Source organism: Canis aureus, chromosome 4 (assembly GCF_053574225.1).
Source record: "Canis aureus isolate CA01 chromosome 4, VMU_Caureus_v.1.0, whole genome shotgun sequence".
NCBI classification, from domain to species: Eukaryota; Metazoa; Chordata; class Mammalia; order Carnivora; family Canidae; genus Canis; species Canis aureus.
The window spans coordinates 58,660,240-58,679,293 of record NC_135614.1 but is presented as its reverse complement, the minus strand read 5'-3'; the positions used below and the strand labels follow the sequence as shown (position 1 = coordinate 58,679,293).

General features: G+C 35.1%; 1 protein-coding gene across 32 annotated transcripts in view; it reads left to right on the top strand.

Moving 5' to 3' along the window:
* The window catches only part of LOC144312780 (uncharacterized), a 740,032-nt gene that overhangs the window by 688,506 nt on the left and 32,472 nt on the right, over nucleotides 1-19,054 (top strand). The window lies entirely within an intron of this gene.

Sequence of the window (19,054 nt, the reverse complement as noted above, 5' to 3'; positions counted from 1 at the left end):
TCTATGTTTATGCTGGATATTGGTTTGTAGTTCTCTTGGATTATAGTTACCTGTTTTAAAAATTATTATGTTTATTAATACATTTATTAATAAAAATTAGGCAGAAAATATGAATTACATAGTTTTGAATGATATAGACCCTGAATTTTGTAGAGTTAATGTTGGGAGATGACCAAAGTTGTTGCAGACCTTTATATAATGAGAAGAAAATTGTTCCCTTTAGTTTTCTGGAAATATTCTGTAGAATTGATATTACCTGTTCTTTTAATATTTGATAGAATTCACCAAAGAAACCATTTGGGTCTGGAAATTTCTCTTTCTGAAAACTTTTAATTAGGAATTAAATTCCTTTAATGGTTCTAGATCTATTTGGTTTACTTGTTTCATCTGTTTGGTAGTTTGTGCTTTTTAAAGAATTAGTCAATTTTTTCCACTTGTTAAATTGATACATAGTAATGTAATATTGCCTTATTTTAACACCTGCAAAATCTATACTAGAATCTCCTCTTTCATTCTTGCAATGGCAATTTACTATTAAATATGATATTAGCTGTAGGCATACACACACACACACACACACACACACACACACACAAACATACTCCCTCACCCTTTATTAGGTTGTTTCTTTGTATTCCTACTTTGCTTAGAGTGTTATTATGAATCAATGTTGATTTTTAAAAAATATGCCTTTGTCTCTCTTTTTTCTGTTTTGCCAGAGGTTTTTCAGTTTTAAAGATCTTTCCAAAGAACTAGTAGCTATCAGTGTCATTGATTCTCTCTATTATCTTTACTTTTATATTCCATGGACCTCTCTTACCTTTGTCATTTCCCTCCTGATGCTCTTATTTTTCTAGTTTCTTTTTTCTTTGTTTTCTTTTTTTTGTCTTTGTTTTCTTTTTTAAAGATTTTATTTATTTATTTATGAGAGACACAGAGAGAGAGAGCGAGGCAGAGACACAGGCAGAGGGAGAAGCAGGCTCCATGCAGGGAGCCTGACATGGGACTGGATCCCAGGTATCCAGGATCATGCCCGGAGCTAAAGGCAGCGCTAATCACTGAGCCCCCGGGCTACCCTCTAGTTTCCTTTTTTAAAAAGATTTAATTGAGAGAGAGAGAAAGAGTGCACATGCATGTGAATGCGGGCAGGGGCAAAGGGAGAGAATCCTCAAGCAGACTCCCTGCTTAGCCTGGACGGTGGGTAGGTGGGGGTGGGGAGTGGTGTGCTATTCCAGGACCCAAGAGACCATCACCTGAGCTGAAACCCAGAATCAGATGCATAACTGACTGAGCCACCCAGGTGCCCCAGTTTTCTAGTTTCTTAAAATGAGAGTTTGGTTTATTGATTTGGGATTATTTTTCTTTTTTAGTGTAAGCATTTAACACTATGTTTAACTCAGCACTGCTTTAGCTAAATTCACAAACTTTGGAATGTTGTATTTTAATTTTTGTTTTGTTCAAGATATTTTATAATTTCCTTGGAGACTTCTTATTTGATCCATAGATTATTAGAAGTATACTGTTTAATTTTCAAGTGTTTGCAGATTTTATTACTATCCTTCTGCAATTCAATTCTCATTTACTTCTGTTATAGTCACAGAAAGTGCTTTGTACAATTTCAATTCTTTACATTAAAAAATTGTTTTTTTAATTGGAGTTCAATTTGCCAACATATAGCATAATACCCAGTGCTCATCCCGCTAAGTGCCCCCTCAGTGCCCATCACCCAGTCACCCCAACCCCCTGCCCACTTCCCCTTCCACTAGCCCTTGTTCATTTCCCAGAGTTAGGTGTCTATCATGTTTTGTCACCCTCACTGATATTTTCACTCATTTTCTCTCCTTTCTCCCTTTATTCCCTTTCACTAATTTTTATATTCCCCAAATGAATGAGACCATATAATGTTTGTCCTTTTCCGATTGACTTATTTCACTCAGCATAATACCTGGTTTGTTCTACAACCTGAGATATGGTCTATCTTAGTGAGCATTCTTATGTATACTTGAAAGGGTATATGTTCTGTTGCTGGATCAAATGTTATAAAAATGTCAATTAGAGTCTATTGGTTGATGATGAATAGCCTAGTTCTTTTGTATCCTAACTGATTTATTGCCTATTTGTTCTCTTTATTATTCAGAGGGGAGTGGGAGTGTTGAAGTCTCCAACTCTAATTGTAGATTTGTTCCATTTCTGTTAGCTTTTGCTTCATTTTTAAGCTCTATTTATTAAGTGTATACATAATTAGGATTATTTCTTTTTTAAAAACATTTTATTTATTTTGCATTTTTATTTTATGTTATTTATTTTACCATTTTTCATTATTTATTTTTTATTTTTTTACATTTGTTTTTATTTAAGTTCAATTTGCCAACATATAGTATACCACCCAGTGTTTATCCCATCAAATGCCCTCTTCAGTGCCTGTCACCCAGTTACTCCAACACCCTGCCTACCTCCCCTTCCACAAAAATATTTTTATTTAAATTCCAGTTAACATACAGTGTAATATTAGTTTCAGATATACAATATAGTGATTCAACAATTCCATACAGCACCCAGTGCTCATCATAACAAGTGCACTCCTTAAACCTCATCACCTATTTTGCCCATTTCCCTACCCACATCTCTTCTGGTAACCATCAATTTGTTCTCTTCAATCTGTTTCTTGATTTGTTTCTCTCTTCTTTTTTTTTTTTTTCCTTTGACTTTTGTTGTTGTTCTGGTTTCTTAAATTCCACACAGGAGTGAAATCATATAGCACTTATCTGTTCTGACTTATTTTACTTAGCATAATCCCCTCCCTAGCTCCATGCATGCTTTTACAAATGGCAAGAGCTTATTCTTTTTCATGACTGAGTAATATTCCATTGTGTATGTATATATACCACATCTTCTTTATCCATTTATCAGTCAGTGGACATTTGGGCTATTTCCATAGCTTGGCTACTATAGATAATACTGCTATAAACATTGAGGGTCAGGTATCCCTTTGAATTGGTAATTTTATATACTTTGGGTAAATTCCTAGTAGTGCAATTTCTGGATCATAGAATAGTTCTATTTTTAACTTTTTGAGGAAATTCCATACTGTTTTTCAGAGTGGCTGTACCAGTTTGCATTCACACCAACAGTGCAAGAGGGTTCCCCATCTCTACATCCTTGCCAACACCTGTCGTTTCTCATGTTTTTTATTTTAGCCATTCTGACAGGTGTGAAGTGACATCTTATTGTAGTTTTGATTGCATTTCCCTGATGATCAGTGATGTTGAGTATCTTTTTATGTACCTGTTGGTCATAGGATTGTTATTTTTTTGATGATTTGATCTTGTTATTATCGCATAATTCTTCTCTTTTTCTCTATTTTGTTTTGATGTGTAATTTGTCTTGTATTCTAGTAGCTATTCTAACTTGCTTTTGATTAATGTTTATATGCTATAGATCTTTTTATCCTTTCGGTTTTTAACCTAGCTCTAACATTGCATTTGAAATAAGTTTCTCATAGATAGAATTGATTCTTTTATATACATTCTGATAATCTTTGATTTTCAACTTGTGCTTAGACCATTTAAATTTACTGTATTATTTATATGTTTTAGACTTAGTTCTATCATTTTACTATTTGTTTTCTGTTCTATTTCTGGTTTCTCTGTTCTCTCTTCTCATTTTTTTTCCCCCTGGTGTTATTTAAACCCGAGTAAAGATGGTTACTACTTTATCTACTGTGTTTTTTTAACTTTATCTCATCATATATTTTTGTAGTGGTTTCTCTCAGAATTACAATACAAATACTTAACTTTTTTGTAGAATCAATGTCTTACACTTCACAAATAAAATGTTCACACTTTTCCACCCATACAGAGTTCTCTTCCCATCCTCTTTATGTCACAGTTTTCTTACAGATAACATACACATCCCTTGAAAACCGCTAGACAATGTTAAATTTTTAACTTTCAACAGTCAAATACAGATTTAAAAAGTCAATAGAAACATACTATTATATATTTATCATATATAAATTCACTATTTTTGTTGCTCTTTATTTATTCCCAATATTCCACGTTTCCTTTTTGTATAATTTTTCTTCTGCCTGAAGATCTTCCATTAGCAACTGTTTTAAAGCAGTAGTTTTTCCTAATTTTCTTTCATCTGAGAATATCTTTTCTTTCTTTCATGAAGAGAGAGAAAAAAAGAAAATACTTGTTAGAAGGTGCTTAAAGTCATCAAAAATAATATTCAAAATTGATTTCCTAAGGAGAAACTGCTAAAATGCCTACATAGGACACTTTTGTCATTAGAATTGCATTAAATGTTTCAATATCATAATCTGATTTTGAATAGATTATATTGGCAGATCACTAATTAATAGAATTGGCTGAGAAACCTCAGAACTAACTTAATTTATTTGGTAACATATATTTAAAAAATATTAAACTCCTATACTACACAATACTTTGGTAAGGTGATGGGACACAAAAGTGAATAAGAAATAGTTAATTTCCTCCAAGATAGAGACTGATAGACTTTTTTTTTTTTTTTTTTCTGCAAAGGGCCATATAGTAAATACTTTAGACACTTCAGGCCATATGGTCTCTGTCACAACCACTCAACTCTGCCATTGTAGTACAGAAGCATGTAGACAATATGTATATGAATAGACATGGCTGTCTTCCAATAAAACTTTATTTACTAAAACAGGTGGCAGACTGGATTTAGGCTATAATTTCACTGTTTCTTCTCTAAAACTTATAGTAGAGGGTAAAAAGATACAGGATGGCAAGTTATAATAAAATGTGTCAGAACAGTGATGGAACATGTAGTGGGTACTATGGGAGTATAGAATATGAGTCATTTAACCTAGTTTGTCAATAATGGTGCTAACCAAAGTCTTCCTGGAGAAGGCAATGTGTGAGATAAGTTATAAAAAGGAAAGTGAAGTTAGGTATGAAGAATTATAGAGAAAATAAGGGGGTTAAAGGACATTTAATTAAGGAGAAATAACATGAACAGGAATATGTAGGCCAATACAGAGAAGTGTACATAATTTTGGATTTTCTCCAGCTTAAAAGAGAAGATCAAGAGTGAGTTTTTCTAAGTAGGTATAGTGCTCAAATGGAAGATAGGAATGTTGGAAAAGTAGGTCAGTAGGTCGTCAGTGAAGAATTTTAGGTAAAGCATCAATGTGTTCAGATTTTCATTTTATATAAATACCTCCGGGCACCAGGTAGGAAAAGGACTAGAAGGAAAAAAAACCCACCATGGGCCCTCACATCACCAGAAGGTTATCCAGAGGAGAAATGATATCCATAGATAAAGCAGATTAGATTCAAGAAGTATTTAGAAGCCAAAATCAGTAGGATTCCTAATGATTGATGAGATAAATGATTATATTGCATTTGAAGGTGAGAGAAAGAATGAAAGTCAGGGATGACCCTCAGGTTTACAGCCTTGTGGTACCAACAAGTGATACCAAGAATATTCATAGGCAAAAATAATGTGGGGAAGATGGGAATTTAAACAATTTGTATTTTAGTCAGCTATGGGAGATTTCAGATGATGTCATTCAGCCTACACTTGAATATATGAAACCAGAGAGTTGAGAAGGGAATGTGAGTATAAGAACAGCTTCTGGAGGGAATATCATAGTATGTTGTTTTTGAAGACTAGAGTAATAAAGGTGAGGATTGGTATAGATATAGGCGAGTTAATGGTTGGGGTAGAGTAGGAAGTTGATGCAAATCAAATTTGGTGGCCTCAGTTGTTTTATGAAATAGGAGACATGGCCAGCTAAGAGAGAGAAGTGAAGGCTGAGTGATGGGCTCTAAGAGAGTGATGGAGACTTGGAAAATCCTGAAAAGGATGGGGAAGTGGGCTGACCAAATAAAGCATAAAGATTATAAATAGGTCCAGCTCATGAAATTGTAGAGATGCCAATTTACACAGTGAAATTAATTTCTTCAGCAATATGAGGCCATCTGACCTGACAGATGAGCAGAGAGAGAAGATTGTAGAATTTTTTTTTTTAAAGATTGTAGAATTGATCCAAGATCATGGGCTTTCTAAGCCTGTGTGGAGCCCAAGTGAAGTGGAAAACCTGAGCAGAAAGTAAGAAAAGAATGTGCCACAATCTCTGAGCACTTCATTTCTCCTGTGAATTCTTGGAATTTTCCTGCTTTATTATCTTGTCTGCAATGACATTGGACTGTATTCTGTGACTTAAGACAATCTTCAGATGATTTTTTCCTTTTCCCCCTTTGTGATTCTGAGGCAAAGCACAACTCTGGTATTATCTGATGATAAATTTGTTTTCCAGCCTTGATTGAGTACTAACTGACAAAGACAGTTGTATATATCTAAAGTATACAATGTGATGATTTCACACACACACACACACACACACACACACTGTAGAATAATTGCCAAGGTCAAGATAATTAGCACATTCATTACTACATATAGTTAACTCTGTGTGTGTGTGTATGTGTGTGTATGGTGAGATGATTAATATCTACTATTACAAATGTTCAAGTGTAAAATACTGTATTTTTAACTATAGTCATGCACTATAGCTATGCATTAGATCTTTAGAACTTAGTCTTATAACTGAAAGTTTTAACCCTTTGACCTACATCTCTGCACTTTTCCCTTTCCTTCAGCCCTGGGAAACCACCATTCTATTCTCTGTTTCTATGAAATCAGTTTTTTTTTTTTTTAAGATTCCACATGTTATTGATACTATATAATTGTCCTTTTTTTTTAGCTTATGTCACTTAGCATAATGTCTTCCAGGTTCATCCAAGTTGTCGGAAATGACAAGATTTCCTTTTTTTTATGGCTGAATAATATTCCTGTGTGCGTGTATGTGCATGCATGTATGTGTATGTGTATATGTATATATACTTCTACATCACACATATGTTGCATTATATATAACATATATGTGTATACAAAAACACACATGCATAAATATATAAATATTTATTTTAAAATAAAATATGCATGTGTATTAAATATATACATATCTCATGTCTTTATTCATTTATTGTGGAAAGACATTTAGATTATTTCCATATCTTGGCTATTGCAAATAATGCTATAATGAACATGGATGGGAAGATATCTCTTCAAAATACTGATTTCACTTCCTTCAGACATATACCTAAGAGTAAGATTTCTGTATCATGAGATAGTTCTATTTATAATTTTTTAAGTAACTGTCATACTGTTTTCCATAATGGCTATACCAATTTGCAATTCCACCAATGGTGTGTAAGAATTCCATTTTCTTCACATCCTCACCAACATCTTCTCTTTGTAATAATAGTCATTCTAACTGGTATTGAGGTGATAATTCATTATGGTTTTGATTTTCATTTCCCTAATGGTTTGTGATGTCAAGAACCTTTTCATATGCTGGCCATTTAAATATCTTTGGGAAAATGTCTGTTCAGGTCCTTTGCCCATTTTTAAATTGGATTACTTGGGTTTTTGCTTTTGAATTATATGAGCTCTTTCTTTAGTTTAGATATTAACCCTTTATTAGATATATGGTTTGCAAATATTTTCTCTCATTCTGTAGGTTGCCTTTTCAATTTATTATTTCCTTTGCTGTGCAGAGGCTTTTTAGCTTACTGTAGTCCTACTTATTTTGGCTCTTGTTGTCTGTGCTTTTGGTGAATTGATCAAGAAATCATTGCCGAGATGCCTGGGTGGCTTGGTGGTTGGGCACTTGCCTTCGGCTCAGGGCGTGATCCTGGGGTCCCAGGATCCCAGGATAGAGACCCATATCCAGCTCTCCTTTTGCCTGCTTCTCCTTTTGCCTATATCTCCACCTCTCTCTCTGTGTCTCTCATGAATAAAGAAATAAAATCTTAAAAAAAAAAATCATTGCCAAGATCAATGTCAAGGAACTTTCTTGTTTTCTTACAGGAGTTTTTATGTTTTCAGGTGTTATATTTAAGTCATTCATCTTTTTTGAGTTAATGTTTATGAATAGTGTAGATAAGTATATAGTTGTATTATTTTACATGTGGCTGTCCAGTTGTCCTAACACCATTTATTGAAGAGACTATCCTTTCATCTTTCTGTGTTTTTGGCACCATTGTCAAAAATTAGTTGACTTTATATGTGTGGGTTTATGTCTGGACTCTTTGAACTGGTTTAATAGCCTATGTTCCTGTTTTTGTTCTAGTACCATATTGTTTTGATTACAGCAGCTTTATAATAGTGTTTAAAATCAGGAGGTGTCTACACTGAAATGTGTATCCTCATAAATAGAGATGATACATTTCTGAATATAGACTTCAAGTCAGTTTATTGTCATCTGCCGAAAATTACCATAATATATCAACAAATATATAGTAATTAGGAATGTAAGTGATGTCCTCTCGTGTTTCTGAAACCAAAAATGTACACAGTAATAAGCAAGTGTCCTGGCAAAATAATTAACATGATCTTCCCTCCACATGAACAAAACCAAACATAAAGGAGAAAACCAAACTCCTGATTTAGTTACACTACTATCTTCTAGTTTATTGACTGTTTAATTTTTCATACTATGTCCTCTCTAATTCTTAATCCAGAAGACCAGCATCTCTGGAATCAATAGATGGAGTCCTTTCTGTTCATTATACTTCACTTTAGGGTAGATCTCAGTTCTCAAATGTCAATGGGGACTATTTCTACGTAGCTAATACTTTTCATTCTAAGGAAGCCATACTTAATCACAAGTTATCACACTGATAAACCAGATACAAAAGGGAGAATCTCATTTCCCCCCAAATTTTCTTTTTTTGTGCTTAAGAGACAAATTCATTTTGATTTTCAGGAAAATCACATAATCAGCAGTCATTTTCCTGAGGTCATCCTAATGATGTTGTGATTTTAGGATTGTTGGATCTGGGTATAAATCCAAGCTCTTACACTTAACTGCACATAATGTCTAAAATTGAGACGTTTAAGTTCACTTTCCTTTTCCTTTTATGTGGATAAGGTCACATAAAATAAAATAATCAAAGGATTATTGTAAAGACCAAATTAAATTTTGTAGGTGTTGCTAGCTCTCTGCACAAATGAGGAAACTAAGGTTTAAAACACCTAAATATGCTGGACAATTATGTTTTATAATAGCAAGTAACATTTTTTGCACTCAGAAAATGTTAGTGTCATAGGTTTTGCTAATATACTCTCTGCCAAGAGTTGATTTATAGGTACTTTAAAAATTGTTCATCTATCTAAACTGTTGAGTCAGGTCAACAGAAATTGAATGGGGTAAGGTTGGTATATTATTATCTGCCCGATAGGAATTTTTATTTAGATATATTACCTAGTGTCCTCTGATTTGGAAAGTATAAACTCATGCTAATATCTGTGAGTATTCACATACTTAGCAGAGATGACCAGTCCAACAGGAAACCAGGGGAAATCCCAAGACTCTAGTAAGTGCCACTTCTAAATTCGGTTGTTCTGAGATGACTCAAATCCATCTTTCTTCTTCTCCTGGTCAGAGTCTCTGTAGAGACATGGTAGCTATGAGTCTGTGGCCTCATCTGGTATAAAACTGCTTTCTAATGAAAGGCCTAGAGCCAAAGACCTCATTTCATTCCCCCTGAGCCTTCACAGATGGAAGTTAGGATTTCTATTTCACAAAGCAAAAGGGCATGCTATCAGAACTACAGTCTCTGCTTCTCTACTCAATAAAGCAAATTCAAAATCTAATGTCCCCTGCTGCTGACCTTGTTACAGTGGTTGTGTTTTTTCATCATGGTTGTGTCTCCCTTTGGCTGTGTTTAACTCACTGCAAGGCCAGACACTTGCATGCATGGGAATGATGCTGAAGCCCAGTTCTGTTGAATGCCTTAAGAGAAAAGGAATCTGCAGAGGGTGCTGGGGGTGATGTATGGCTGTGAGAGTAAGGACTTAGAGACTACTATTGACCATTCTGGATTACTTCTATGTATTATACAGTAATGGCCACTAGAAATCTGCAGATCTACTTTCTTTCTTTATAGACAAGGAATCTGAGGCCCAGCAGGTAACTTGGTTAATTTTATATGGTAACTGGTAGAGGTAGAACCAAAACCTAGATCTCACTTGAGACCTGTGGTATAGCCTCAGTTATATTTTTTACTTACTCATATTATCACTCATTTGGTTATGAATCAGTGTTGTTTTTCAGATCAAAGTTTCCCCAATTATGATCTCCAAGGAGTCTGCATCAAGATCTCCTTGTGTGCCTGTTGGCAGACTCCTAAGTATTGTTCCAGGACTATCCTTTCCTTGTTTCTGAAATTGGAAAAGCTTGTCTTTTCAACATTCACTTGATATGATTTTTGTGGAATATAATGCTTTTTTCTTTTTGTCTTGAAAAAAATTTAGACTTATAGAAAAGCTGCTTATAGAAAAGTATGATAGAACATAGAGTTCTTCATCCACCTTGCCTTGATGTTAACATACTATTTATTTATTTATTTATTTTTAGATTATTTATTTATTTATTCATGAGAAACAGAGGAAGGGAGAGAGTGTCAGAGACACAGGCAGAGGAAGAAGCAGGCTCCAGGCAGCGAGCCTGACGTGGGACACAATTCCTAGTCTCCAGGATCACACACTGGGCAGAAGGCAGTGCTAAACCGCTGAGCCACCGGGGCTGCCCAACATCCTATTTAACTATATACCACAGCTATCAAAATCAAGAAATGAACATTTGAACAATACCATTAGCTAACCACAGATTTTATTCATATTGCATCAGGTTTTTCTTTTTACTACATTTTATTATTGTTATTCTAGGATACATTTTAGAATATTATATTACTTTTAGTTATTATGTGTGCCAAATTATTTTCCTCCAGATTATAATCCTATATTTCATATTTGAAATCTTTGAAATATTTTATATTTCATATTCCTATATTTGCATAGTGGCTGAATCCTGGCTCTGAAGGTATCTGAAGGGTTAGTTCAAGTACTGGTATGACTATACTTAAATGTAGGCCACAATTAGGTATTATTTAATAATGCTGCAGACTCAGTCAGCCAGAAACCAAATTGGAGACATAAAAGATTCAGTCTTGATCCTCATATTACTGATGGAGACACTGCATTTCAGAAAAGAAACACAATTAAGCTAGGGAAAAGATTGGAACTGAGTCCATATTACTTGGCTCAAAGTTTTCTGGCAACTTCTTCAACTAAATGTCTTTGGTTATGTTTCTCTCCTTTATTCTTAGAGTGAGAATTATGGACATTTATTTAATGTGTCCACAATCTCATATGAGTCTCTCATCTATGAAAGGGAAATGAAAAGTCTCGTTTCCCCCAGCTTTGGGATCAGAAAATATGTTCAGAGAAGGAAACCAGTGTGCCCAACTAAGGTCCTATCACGAAAGTACAGCTGAACCCAATCCACACCTCCACAAGCCAACTCCTGAATCAGTGCTATTCTCCAGTACACCACACGCCTCCATCCTTGAATTTATGTACTCTGTGCTGAAATGAGTATTTTGTGTATTCAAATAGAACATTTGGAGGAGTGAATATTTATACACAGATTCAAATAGGGCACCCAAATGGGGAGACGTTGTGAACCTGGCATATTTAGTTATTATAAATGGGAGACATAGTTGTGGGAAGGAAATGGACATGAATTAGTGTGAAATTCTGCACTCAGCAGGAAGGACTAGAGAATTCTAAGGTTGTTTTTTTTTTTTTTTTTTTTTTTTTTTTTTTTTTTTTTTTTAATTTAGGCTCTTCAGTCCTTGTCTTGTCCTGAGTATGAATTGAATAATTCCTATGAATTTTGTTACTGCTCACAGCTTGACATCATTCTGGAAAAAAAAATGTTCATGGGAGAATGAATATAATTTAAGACCCTGTCATAAACATAGCTACCAGCTAAGTTGTATACAGGAAAGATCATTTGCCAGGGAGGAAAACTTTTTCTTTCTTCCTTTCTAGGAGGTTGGTCTTATTGGCTGGTCTAATAATTAAATTGGCATAAGATAGATTAACAGGAGAAAATAAAATTTAATTTTATATGTGTGGGAATCTCAGAGATAGGAGGTTCAAAAAGAGGCAATTGAGGTTTATATGCCATCCTGAGCTAAGGAGAAGGGGTTAGGAGTCTGGGGCTCCAAAGGGAAGTAAGACAACAGGAAGATGGGAAGAACAAATATTTGGTAAATAAATGTTTGTAATGCCATGCAGAGACAGTGGAATAAACAGGCTGCACTTGGGCTCATCAGCCTACCATACCCACCCCATATGCTTTGTATTTGTCTCTGGTAATAGCTCCCTTTCTGAACCAGCGCCCCTATCTAAATTCTTTTAGGCACTACAGGAAGAGATAAAAAGCTCTTCCTGCATTTTTGGGGCCTTGATTATCTTCAGTTTAAAATGACCCACATGCCAAAATGGCTCATTCTAGGACAGCCTGCCCCAAACTCTATCAGTTCTATTCTTGTTTTAATCACTAAAACAATTTTTTTGTCCATAAGCAAGTATTTTTTCTTGATACTTTGCCTCAGTCACCCCAAATGCAAAAAGAGGAGTTAGAATAAGTGATTTCTTGGGCAAAGTCAAAGCTAGGATCAACAATGGTAGATGGCCATGGAAGGAGCTGGTGAGTTGAGCCCTGTCTGTTCTATTGTTTGATGGGAGATGTATTGACATGAAAAGGTTACCACACTTTTCCTGATTGTCTATGATTCTCAAGCTCTTGCTTTATCACTGTTTCCTCTGATATCTTTTCATTAGAGTCTTAGCAAAAGCCATTTCCATCATTATTTTTATTGATTTATATGAAGGCATAACTGGTATAGAAAGTAACTCCCTGTTCCCCTTCCAGCTCTGTCTCTGCTCTAGGGTTCTCTTCTGAATCCCTGTGCTTCCTAGGTTTCCAGGATTGGCTATCTCTCTCAATAAACAAAGTGAAGAAGTTCTGTGAGGCTCAAGATGACAAAAATTTGACAGAGTGGGCAGCCTTTGGGTAGAGCTGTATGAAATATTCATCTATCACATCTAGAGACCTAAGTTTGAAGGCTATTTTGGCAAGTTACAGAATAAGGGAAATGTGGCTTTCATGTCCAGCATCTAACTTTGTATTTCTATGCCTCTGCCCCTGAATAGCAAACACAGGCTTAGGAGGTGGTTCTGCCAATAGGATTTACCTTCTAATATGGGAAGTTAAGAGGCCCATCAACTTAGAAGAATATATTCTTAAAGGTAAAATTTCTAAAGGGTATCTGGGATTGTGAAAGATATTGTTAATTGACCTGAACATATCCTAAATCCAACTATATAGGCCTTTATTTTTCACTATATACTTAAGGTAGCCCTAGGAGTTATCTTGGAAATTTTAATTACACTTGAAATACATGACAAATACAAATGGGCCATTATTCTCCTGTATTCCTCCATCTTTTCAAACCAGTATATGGTGACAGATAGTGGTAGCACCAGAATCTCCCTAGAGTCTTAGGCTAAAACCCTTGTCTTGATATTGACATACTGTTTTGACTTAAATACTTATTTGGAGTAGCTGGAGTAGAAAGTTGCCTTGCCAAGGATGGAGACAACCGTATATATCACTTCTTTTGACCTTTCTTTAAAGCAATGAGAATATTAAGTTCAAAGATGGGGAATAAATTTTTGAAGGTCACAAAAGAATCAGTAAAAGGGCTTAAAAACCAAATCTTAGGTTCTCATGAAAGCATATTGTTTTCTATAAAGCTATTAATTAATCTCAGCTTCAATAGGAGAGAATCTCCACAACCTTAGGTAAGGACCCCTTTACCAAGGCCAGCTCAATACTGAGTGCATTGCAGCCACATTGATTTTACAGAACACATTCTGCAATTCTCTAAGGTGTATGTATGTATGCATGTATATATGTGCATGTGTGTGTGTGTGTGTGTGTGAATTGTTTTGTTTTGAAGTCTTAGTATTTTAGAGATAGTGTTTTAAATAGAGGGGGTTTCTATTCAGATTTAAAATATTTTGAGTCAGAAGAAAAAATGTAAAAAAATTCTATTCTAAAATTATAGAATGTCAAGGTGTTAGGTAAAAGGAAAGTTTAGTAGAACTAGTGGATCATTAAAGACTAACGAGGCAGTCAGGCATCATCTTAGGAAAGAGGCTCTCGAATCAGCATGTGAGTCAAAAATAGAGTTTAACTATAACTACCCTTGAAAATACCTTCAGCAGATAGCATAATACCTCAGAACTCCAACAGGATTTCTGCCAGTTTCTTCTCCAATGACAGAGAAGATACCCATTTGCCTGTTTTTCCTCTAATGACAGAACAGATATCTCTTTTTTTTTGGATAGAGACAATATATTTTCAGAGTTGTATTATATGGGAAAAAAGTACCTATCTTTAAACACAAATCACATTCAGTCTTGTAAGATGCTCACTTGGTGAAGTGCACATGAGGAGGAGACGTGCGGAGGGAAATCACTTATATTTTCCATCTCATAGTAACTCTTGGCCACTATTTTCTTTTCTTTTTTTTTTTTAATTTTTATTTGTTTATCATAGTCAGAGAGAGAGAGAGAGAGAGAGAGGCAGAGACATAGGCAGAGGGAGAAGCAGGCTCCATGCACCGGGAGCCCGATGTGGGATTCGATCCCAGGTCTCCAGGATCGCGCCCTGGGCCAAAGGCAGGCGCCAAACCGCTGCGCCACCCAGGGATCCCTTGGCCACTATTTTCATATAGGGAATGATGTGTGAAATCATGTTCTCCTGATCTCTCTCTTCTCCTTCTTGCCTTTTCAGTGCTCTTGCCTACTTTATCAGAGACAGTCTAACTGAATTTGCCTCAATGTATGTAACATAGAAGAACTTAAAATCTGGGGTTTTGACTTAAGGTTTAATTTTTTTTTAATTTATTTATGATAGTCACAGAGAGAGAAAGAGAGAGAGGCAGAGACATAGGCAGAGGGAGAAGCAGGCTCCATGCACCGGAAGCCCGATGTGGGATTCGATCCCGGGTCTCCAGGATCGCGCCCTGGGCCAAAGGCAGGCGCCAAACCGCTGCGCCACCCAGGGATCCCCTTGACTTAAGGTTTAAAATCCAATCTGACATTTCTTAACACCCCAACTTCGTTTCCCCTTCTCCCTTTTTCTACACATATTTAGTTTATACCTATATATATCAGAGTCTATAGAAAGCACTGAAGTAAACCATATAGAGTCCTATCCTTATGGAGTTTTAGACTTAGTGGGGAAGAAAGTAAAAATGACAAATAATTTCTGACATATTTATTCTACAAGAGCATATAGAATTACACAGTACTATGATATCCTGTAATAAGACAACCTAATCCATCAGGCTCAGTTTTGGAGGAACAGAACTCCTGCTACTTAATACTTGTGAGATTTTAGGCACATCACTTAAATATCTCAACTTCTGTTTTCTCAACAATTGCATTAAATTAGTAGGTTATTGTGAGAATTCAACTGAATAGGATATGTAGGAGCACCTGGTAACCTATTATTGGAATATAAATTGTTCGTGCTGTTGTTGACCACTTATCTTTCTGTATTTCTGCTGTTCTGCAACAGAACTACCCAAGAGGTAGAAGATATGGATGGATTTGCCTTTTTATCCTTGGGAAATTAGATTGGTTGAGAGAAATATTAAAGAGATAGTATTATAGGACTCAATGCATAACAGGTGTACATGTATCATATTTTATCATACAGATCAGATACCCAATAAATATACAATTCATACATGAATTTGAAGAAGGGAGAAATTCATCAAGGTAAGTGGGAATATAGGGCAGTCTTCAAATAGCTAACTGGATTTCATGAGTTTATCTAGAGAGGAGAAGGGGTACTTTGGAGTGTTATAGGAGGAGACATGGGATGTCGTGGGTACAGGTGTAAGGGTGCTATTACATTGGAATAACCTATCATGGGTATGGTATGGAAGACATCAAAATCAGCTGAGCAAACCACTATGGGGCCAGAGTGGCTGGGTTTCTACTTCATTGGTATTTCTCCTCACAACTCTAAATAAAATGTCCAGCTTCCAATTACCATTAAAAATGTTTCATTAACATAATGTCCCTGTTAGTAAATACATATGAGAATGTTTTCTCTACTGATTGCCAACCATTAGTTCTGAAGCCACAAGAAGGAAATCTGTCACTTATTGGGATAGTCTTGCCTTTGAAGATAGGTTCCATGTGTCCTTCCCTTCTCATGTCTCAAGTTTGTTCTCTTGTGAATTACCATACTATTCCATATTCTGCAATTTGAAAAGCAGGTGGAAACAGTGTTTGAGATTTTTTTATAAGTTCTATAAACCATGTAATTGTTCTTAAGGTAATAAGTCTTCCTTTCTGACCATCAAATTTCTTCACCAGTCAAGGCAGAATTTTGGTAGTCCCTAAAGTGGACCTTTATAGTCTTCATATAATCTGTGAAGGTATTCAAAAATTCATTACCTATTATTTCTCATGGTATATGTTTTCTGGAACACAAAAATGAACATGTAATTAATTATATGTTACCTTAGATTGTATTCTACAGGATTGGTTGGTTATGTCTATGTTTAAAGATATTTCAGGGCTAAATCTTATATGATCTTTTTATCTCCCACCTAAAATATCTAACAGAGAGCTAGGTATATAGTTTTTTATTTTGCATTGATTGAAATTTTGATGATCAATTTATTCATGTTTCTTAGTTGATCGGATATCTGACAAATAGTAAGCTATAAGTAAATGTCAGCTGAAAAAATGATTGAGGTTGGTCAGAAGACTTGAAGGGGCTCAGCATCTCATGATCTCAGATACCTTAACTTTGGGCTACAGGAAAACAGTCATTATCTTTGGCAATGCACACTGTCCCTGCTCTGAAATGAAACAGTCTAGATTTGAATCCCAACCCCACCATTTAGTGCCTATGATGTTGGGTGTCTCAAAATGTGGACAATAATGGAGTTGTGAGAACTAAATGAAACAATGCATATAAAATAATTTGGAGAGTCTTAGAATATTATTAGCACTCATTAAATGTTAATTCTCATTATCTTCAAAAATCTCATATATGGAATTACTTTATTTTTAATGCCTAATTTGGCAGGGGGATTTTCCTACCCATTATTTTTATAAGGAATCATCAATTCATAAAGGTCCAACTCAGGCATTTCCCCTGAAGATCATTACAGTGGAGGACAAGACCTCTGTGGTCTTAATTATTACCTGACTAGCCCATTTCAGCTAAATTAAAGCACTGCATGAAAATCACTGAAGGTTCTCAATACCATGCCTGACATTAACCACTGACAGGAAATGGCCTGGAATTCCGTGCCTTTGGGCAGCTGTTTCCTCTTTACCAATTAAAGATTTAATGATTCCCTGCTTATTGCAGAGTGAATCAAGAACTAGCTCTCTCTTCTTGAGTTCCAAGATCTAATCAATATTTACTGAACCAGAAAGTCAACCACCCATCCCTTGGGTCCTGAGTCTGAACTGGTTCCTTTCCTTCAAATGTACTTTATCAATGAGGAAGTCTCAAGACTTTCCACATAAAAATCTTTAGAATAATCAGCTTGAAGAAAAGTTGTCTTTTTTATTTTAAGAACCAGAGGTATCTGATTGAAATGGGTTTGAGGTTAGCAACTGGACATGAAAAGAAAATAGTCTCTATACTCAGGGGGTCCCTTTGATAGCAGCTGTATTTACTGGGGGAGTTGGTGGTTATTTGTTCACCAAGGTTATTACAAGCATCTAGTCACTCAGAAATTCTATCCAAATATAGTGCTTTTTTTTTTTTTTTCACACCATGGGAACTCTACTTCAAAATTTATCCTGAATCCTACCACTTGTCTCCACCTGTATAGTCACCTCATTCAGGCCACCATTTTCTCATGCCTTAATATACTGTACCCATCTCTTACCCAATTGCCCCCAGTCTATTCTCTACACAGTAACCAGAATGATCCATCATGGGAAAAAAAACTAAAAATGATTTTAAAAAGTGATGGTAATGCCTATCCCTAATACAGTATTTACTATGTACTGGATCCTATTTTTTAAGAAACTACCTTATTGTGTGTGATATAATTCACATATCTCAAAATTCAGTCTTTTAAAGTGTACAAGTTATTGGGTTTTAGTATATCCACAGAGTGCAATCATCACTGCTAATTTTACAGTATATTTATCATCCTATGGGGAAAATCTCATATTCATTAGTAGTTCTCTCTCCTACTGCATAGTATTTGGCAGCCACACATCTTTGTGTCTTTGCAGATTTGCCTCGATTTTGCTAGATATAGAATTCTTGATTGATATTCTTTTTCTTTGAGCATTTTGAATATGTCACAACTCTGCATTCTGGCCTCCAAGATTTCTGATGCAAAGTATGCTTTTAATCTTATTGAGACTGCTTTTGTATGTGAAGAATAATTTTTCTCTTGCAGCTTTTCAGACTTTGTCTTTGATTTTTAATGGTTTGAATGTGATGTGTGTTGATGTAGAACTATTTAAGTTATCCTTCTTGGAGTTAATTCATATTCTTGGATGTTTAGCTTAATATTTTTCATCAAATTTGAGAAGTTTTTGGTCATTATTTCTGAAAATATTCTTTATTTCCCCTTCACAATAGGTTTATATCAAGGAGAAATGAAAATATACATCCACACAAAAGCTTTTACATAAATGTTCCTAGCAGCATTATTCGTAATAGTCAAAAAGTAAAACAACACAAATGCCCACCAACTAATGAAAGAATAAATAGAATGTGATATATCTATAAAGTGAAATGTGAAATATTACTCTGGTTAATAAGGAATGAAGTACAAGTATAAATTATAACATGGCTGAACCTTGAAAATTTATTCTCAGTTGAGAGAAGCCAGACAGAAAGTCCCAATATTATATTTATATATCTGTATCTATACTAATCTATATATCTATATGAAATGAAGTTCAGTGTATTCTTTAGCATCTAACAGCAATTATCTTCTAAAGTAGCTCATCATAAGAGAAGGAGAATAAAGAATAAACTTCCATTGTGATGAATCACTCACTTGTCACTTAC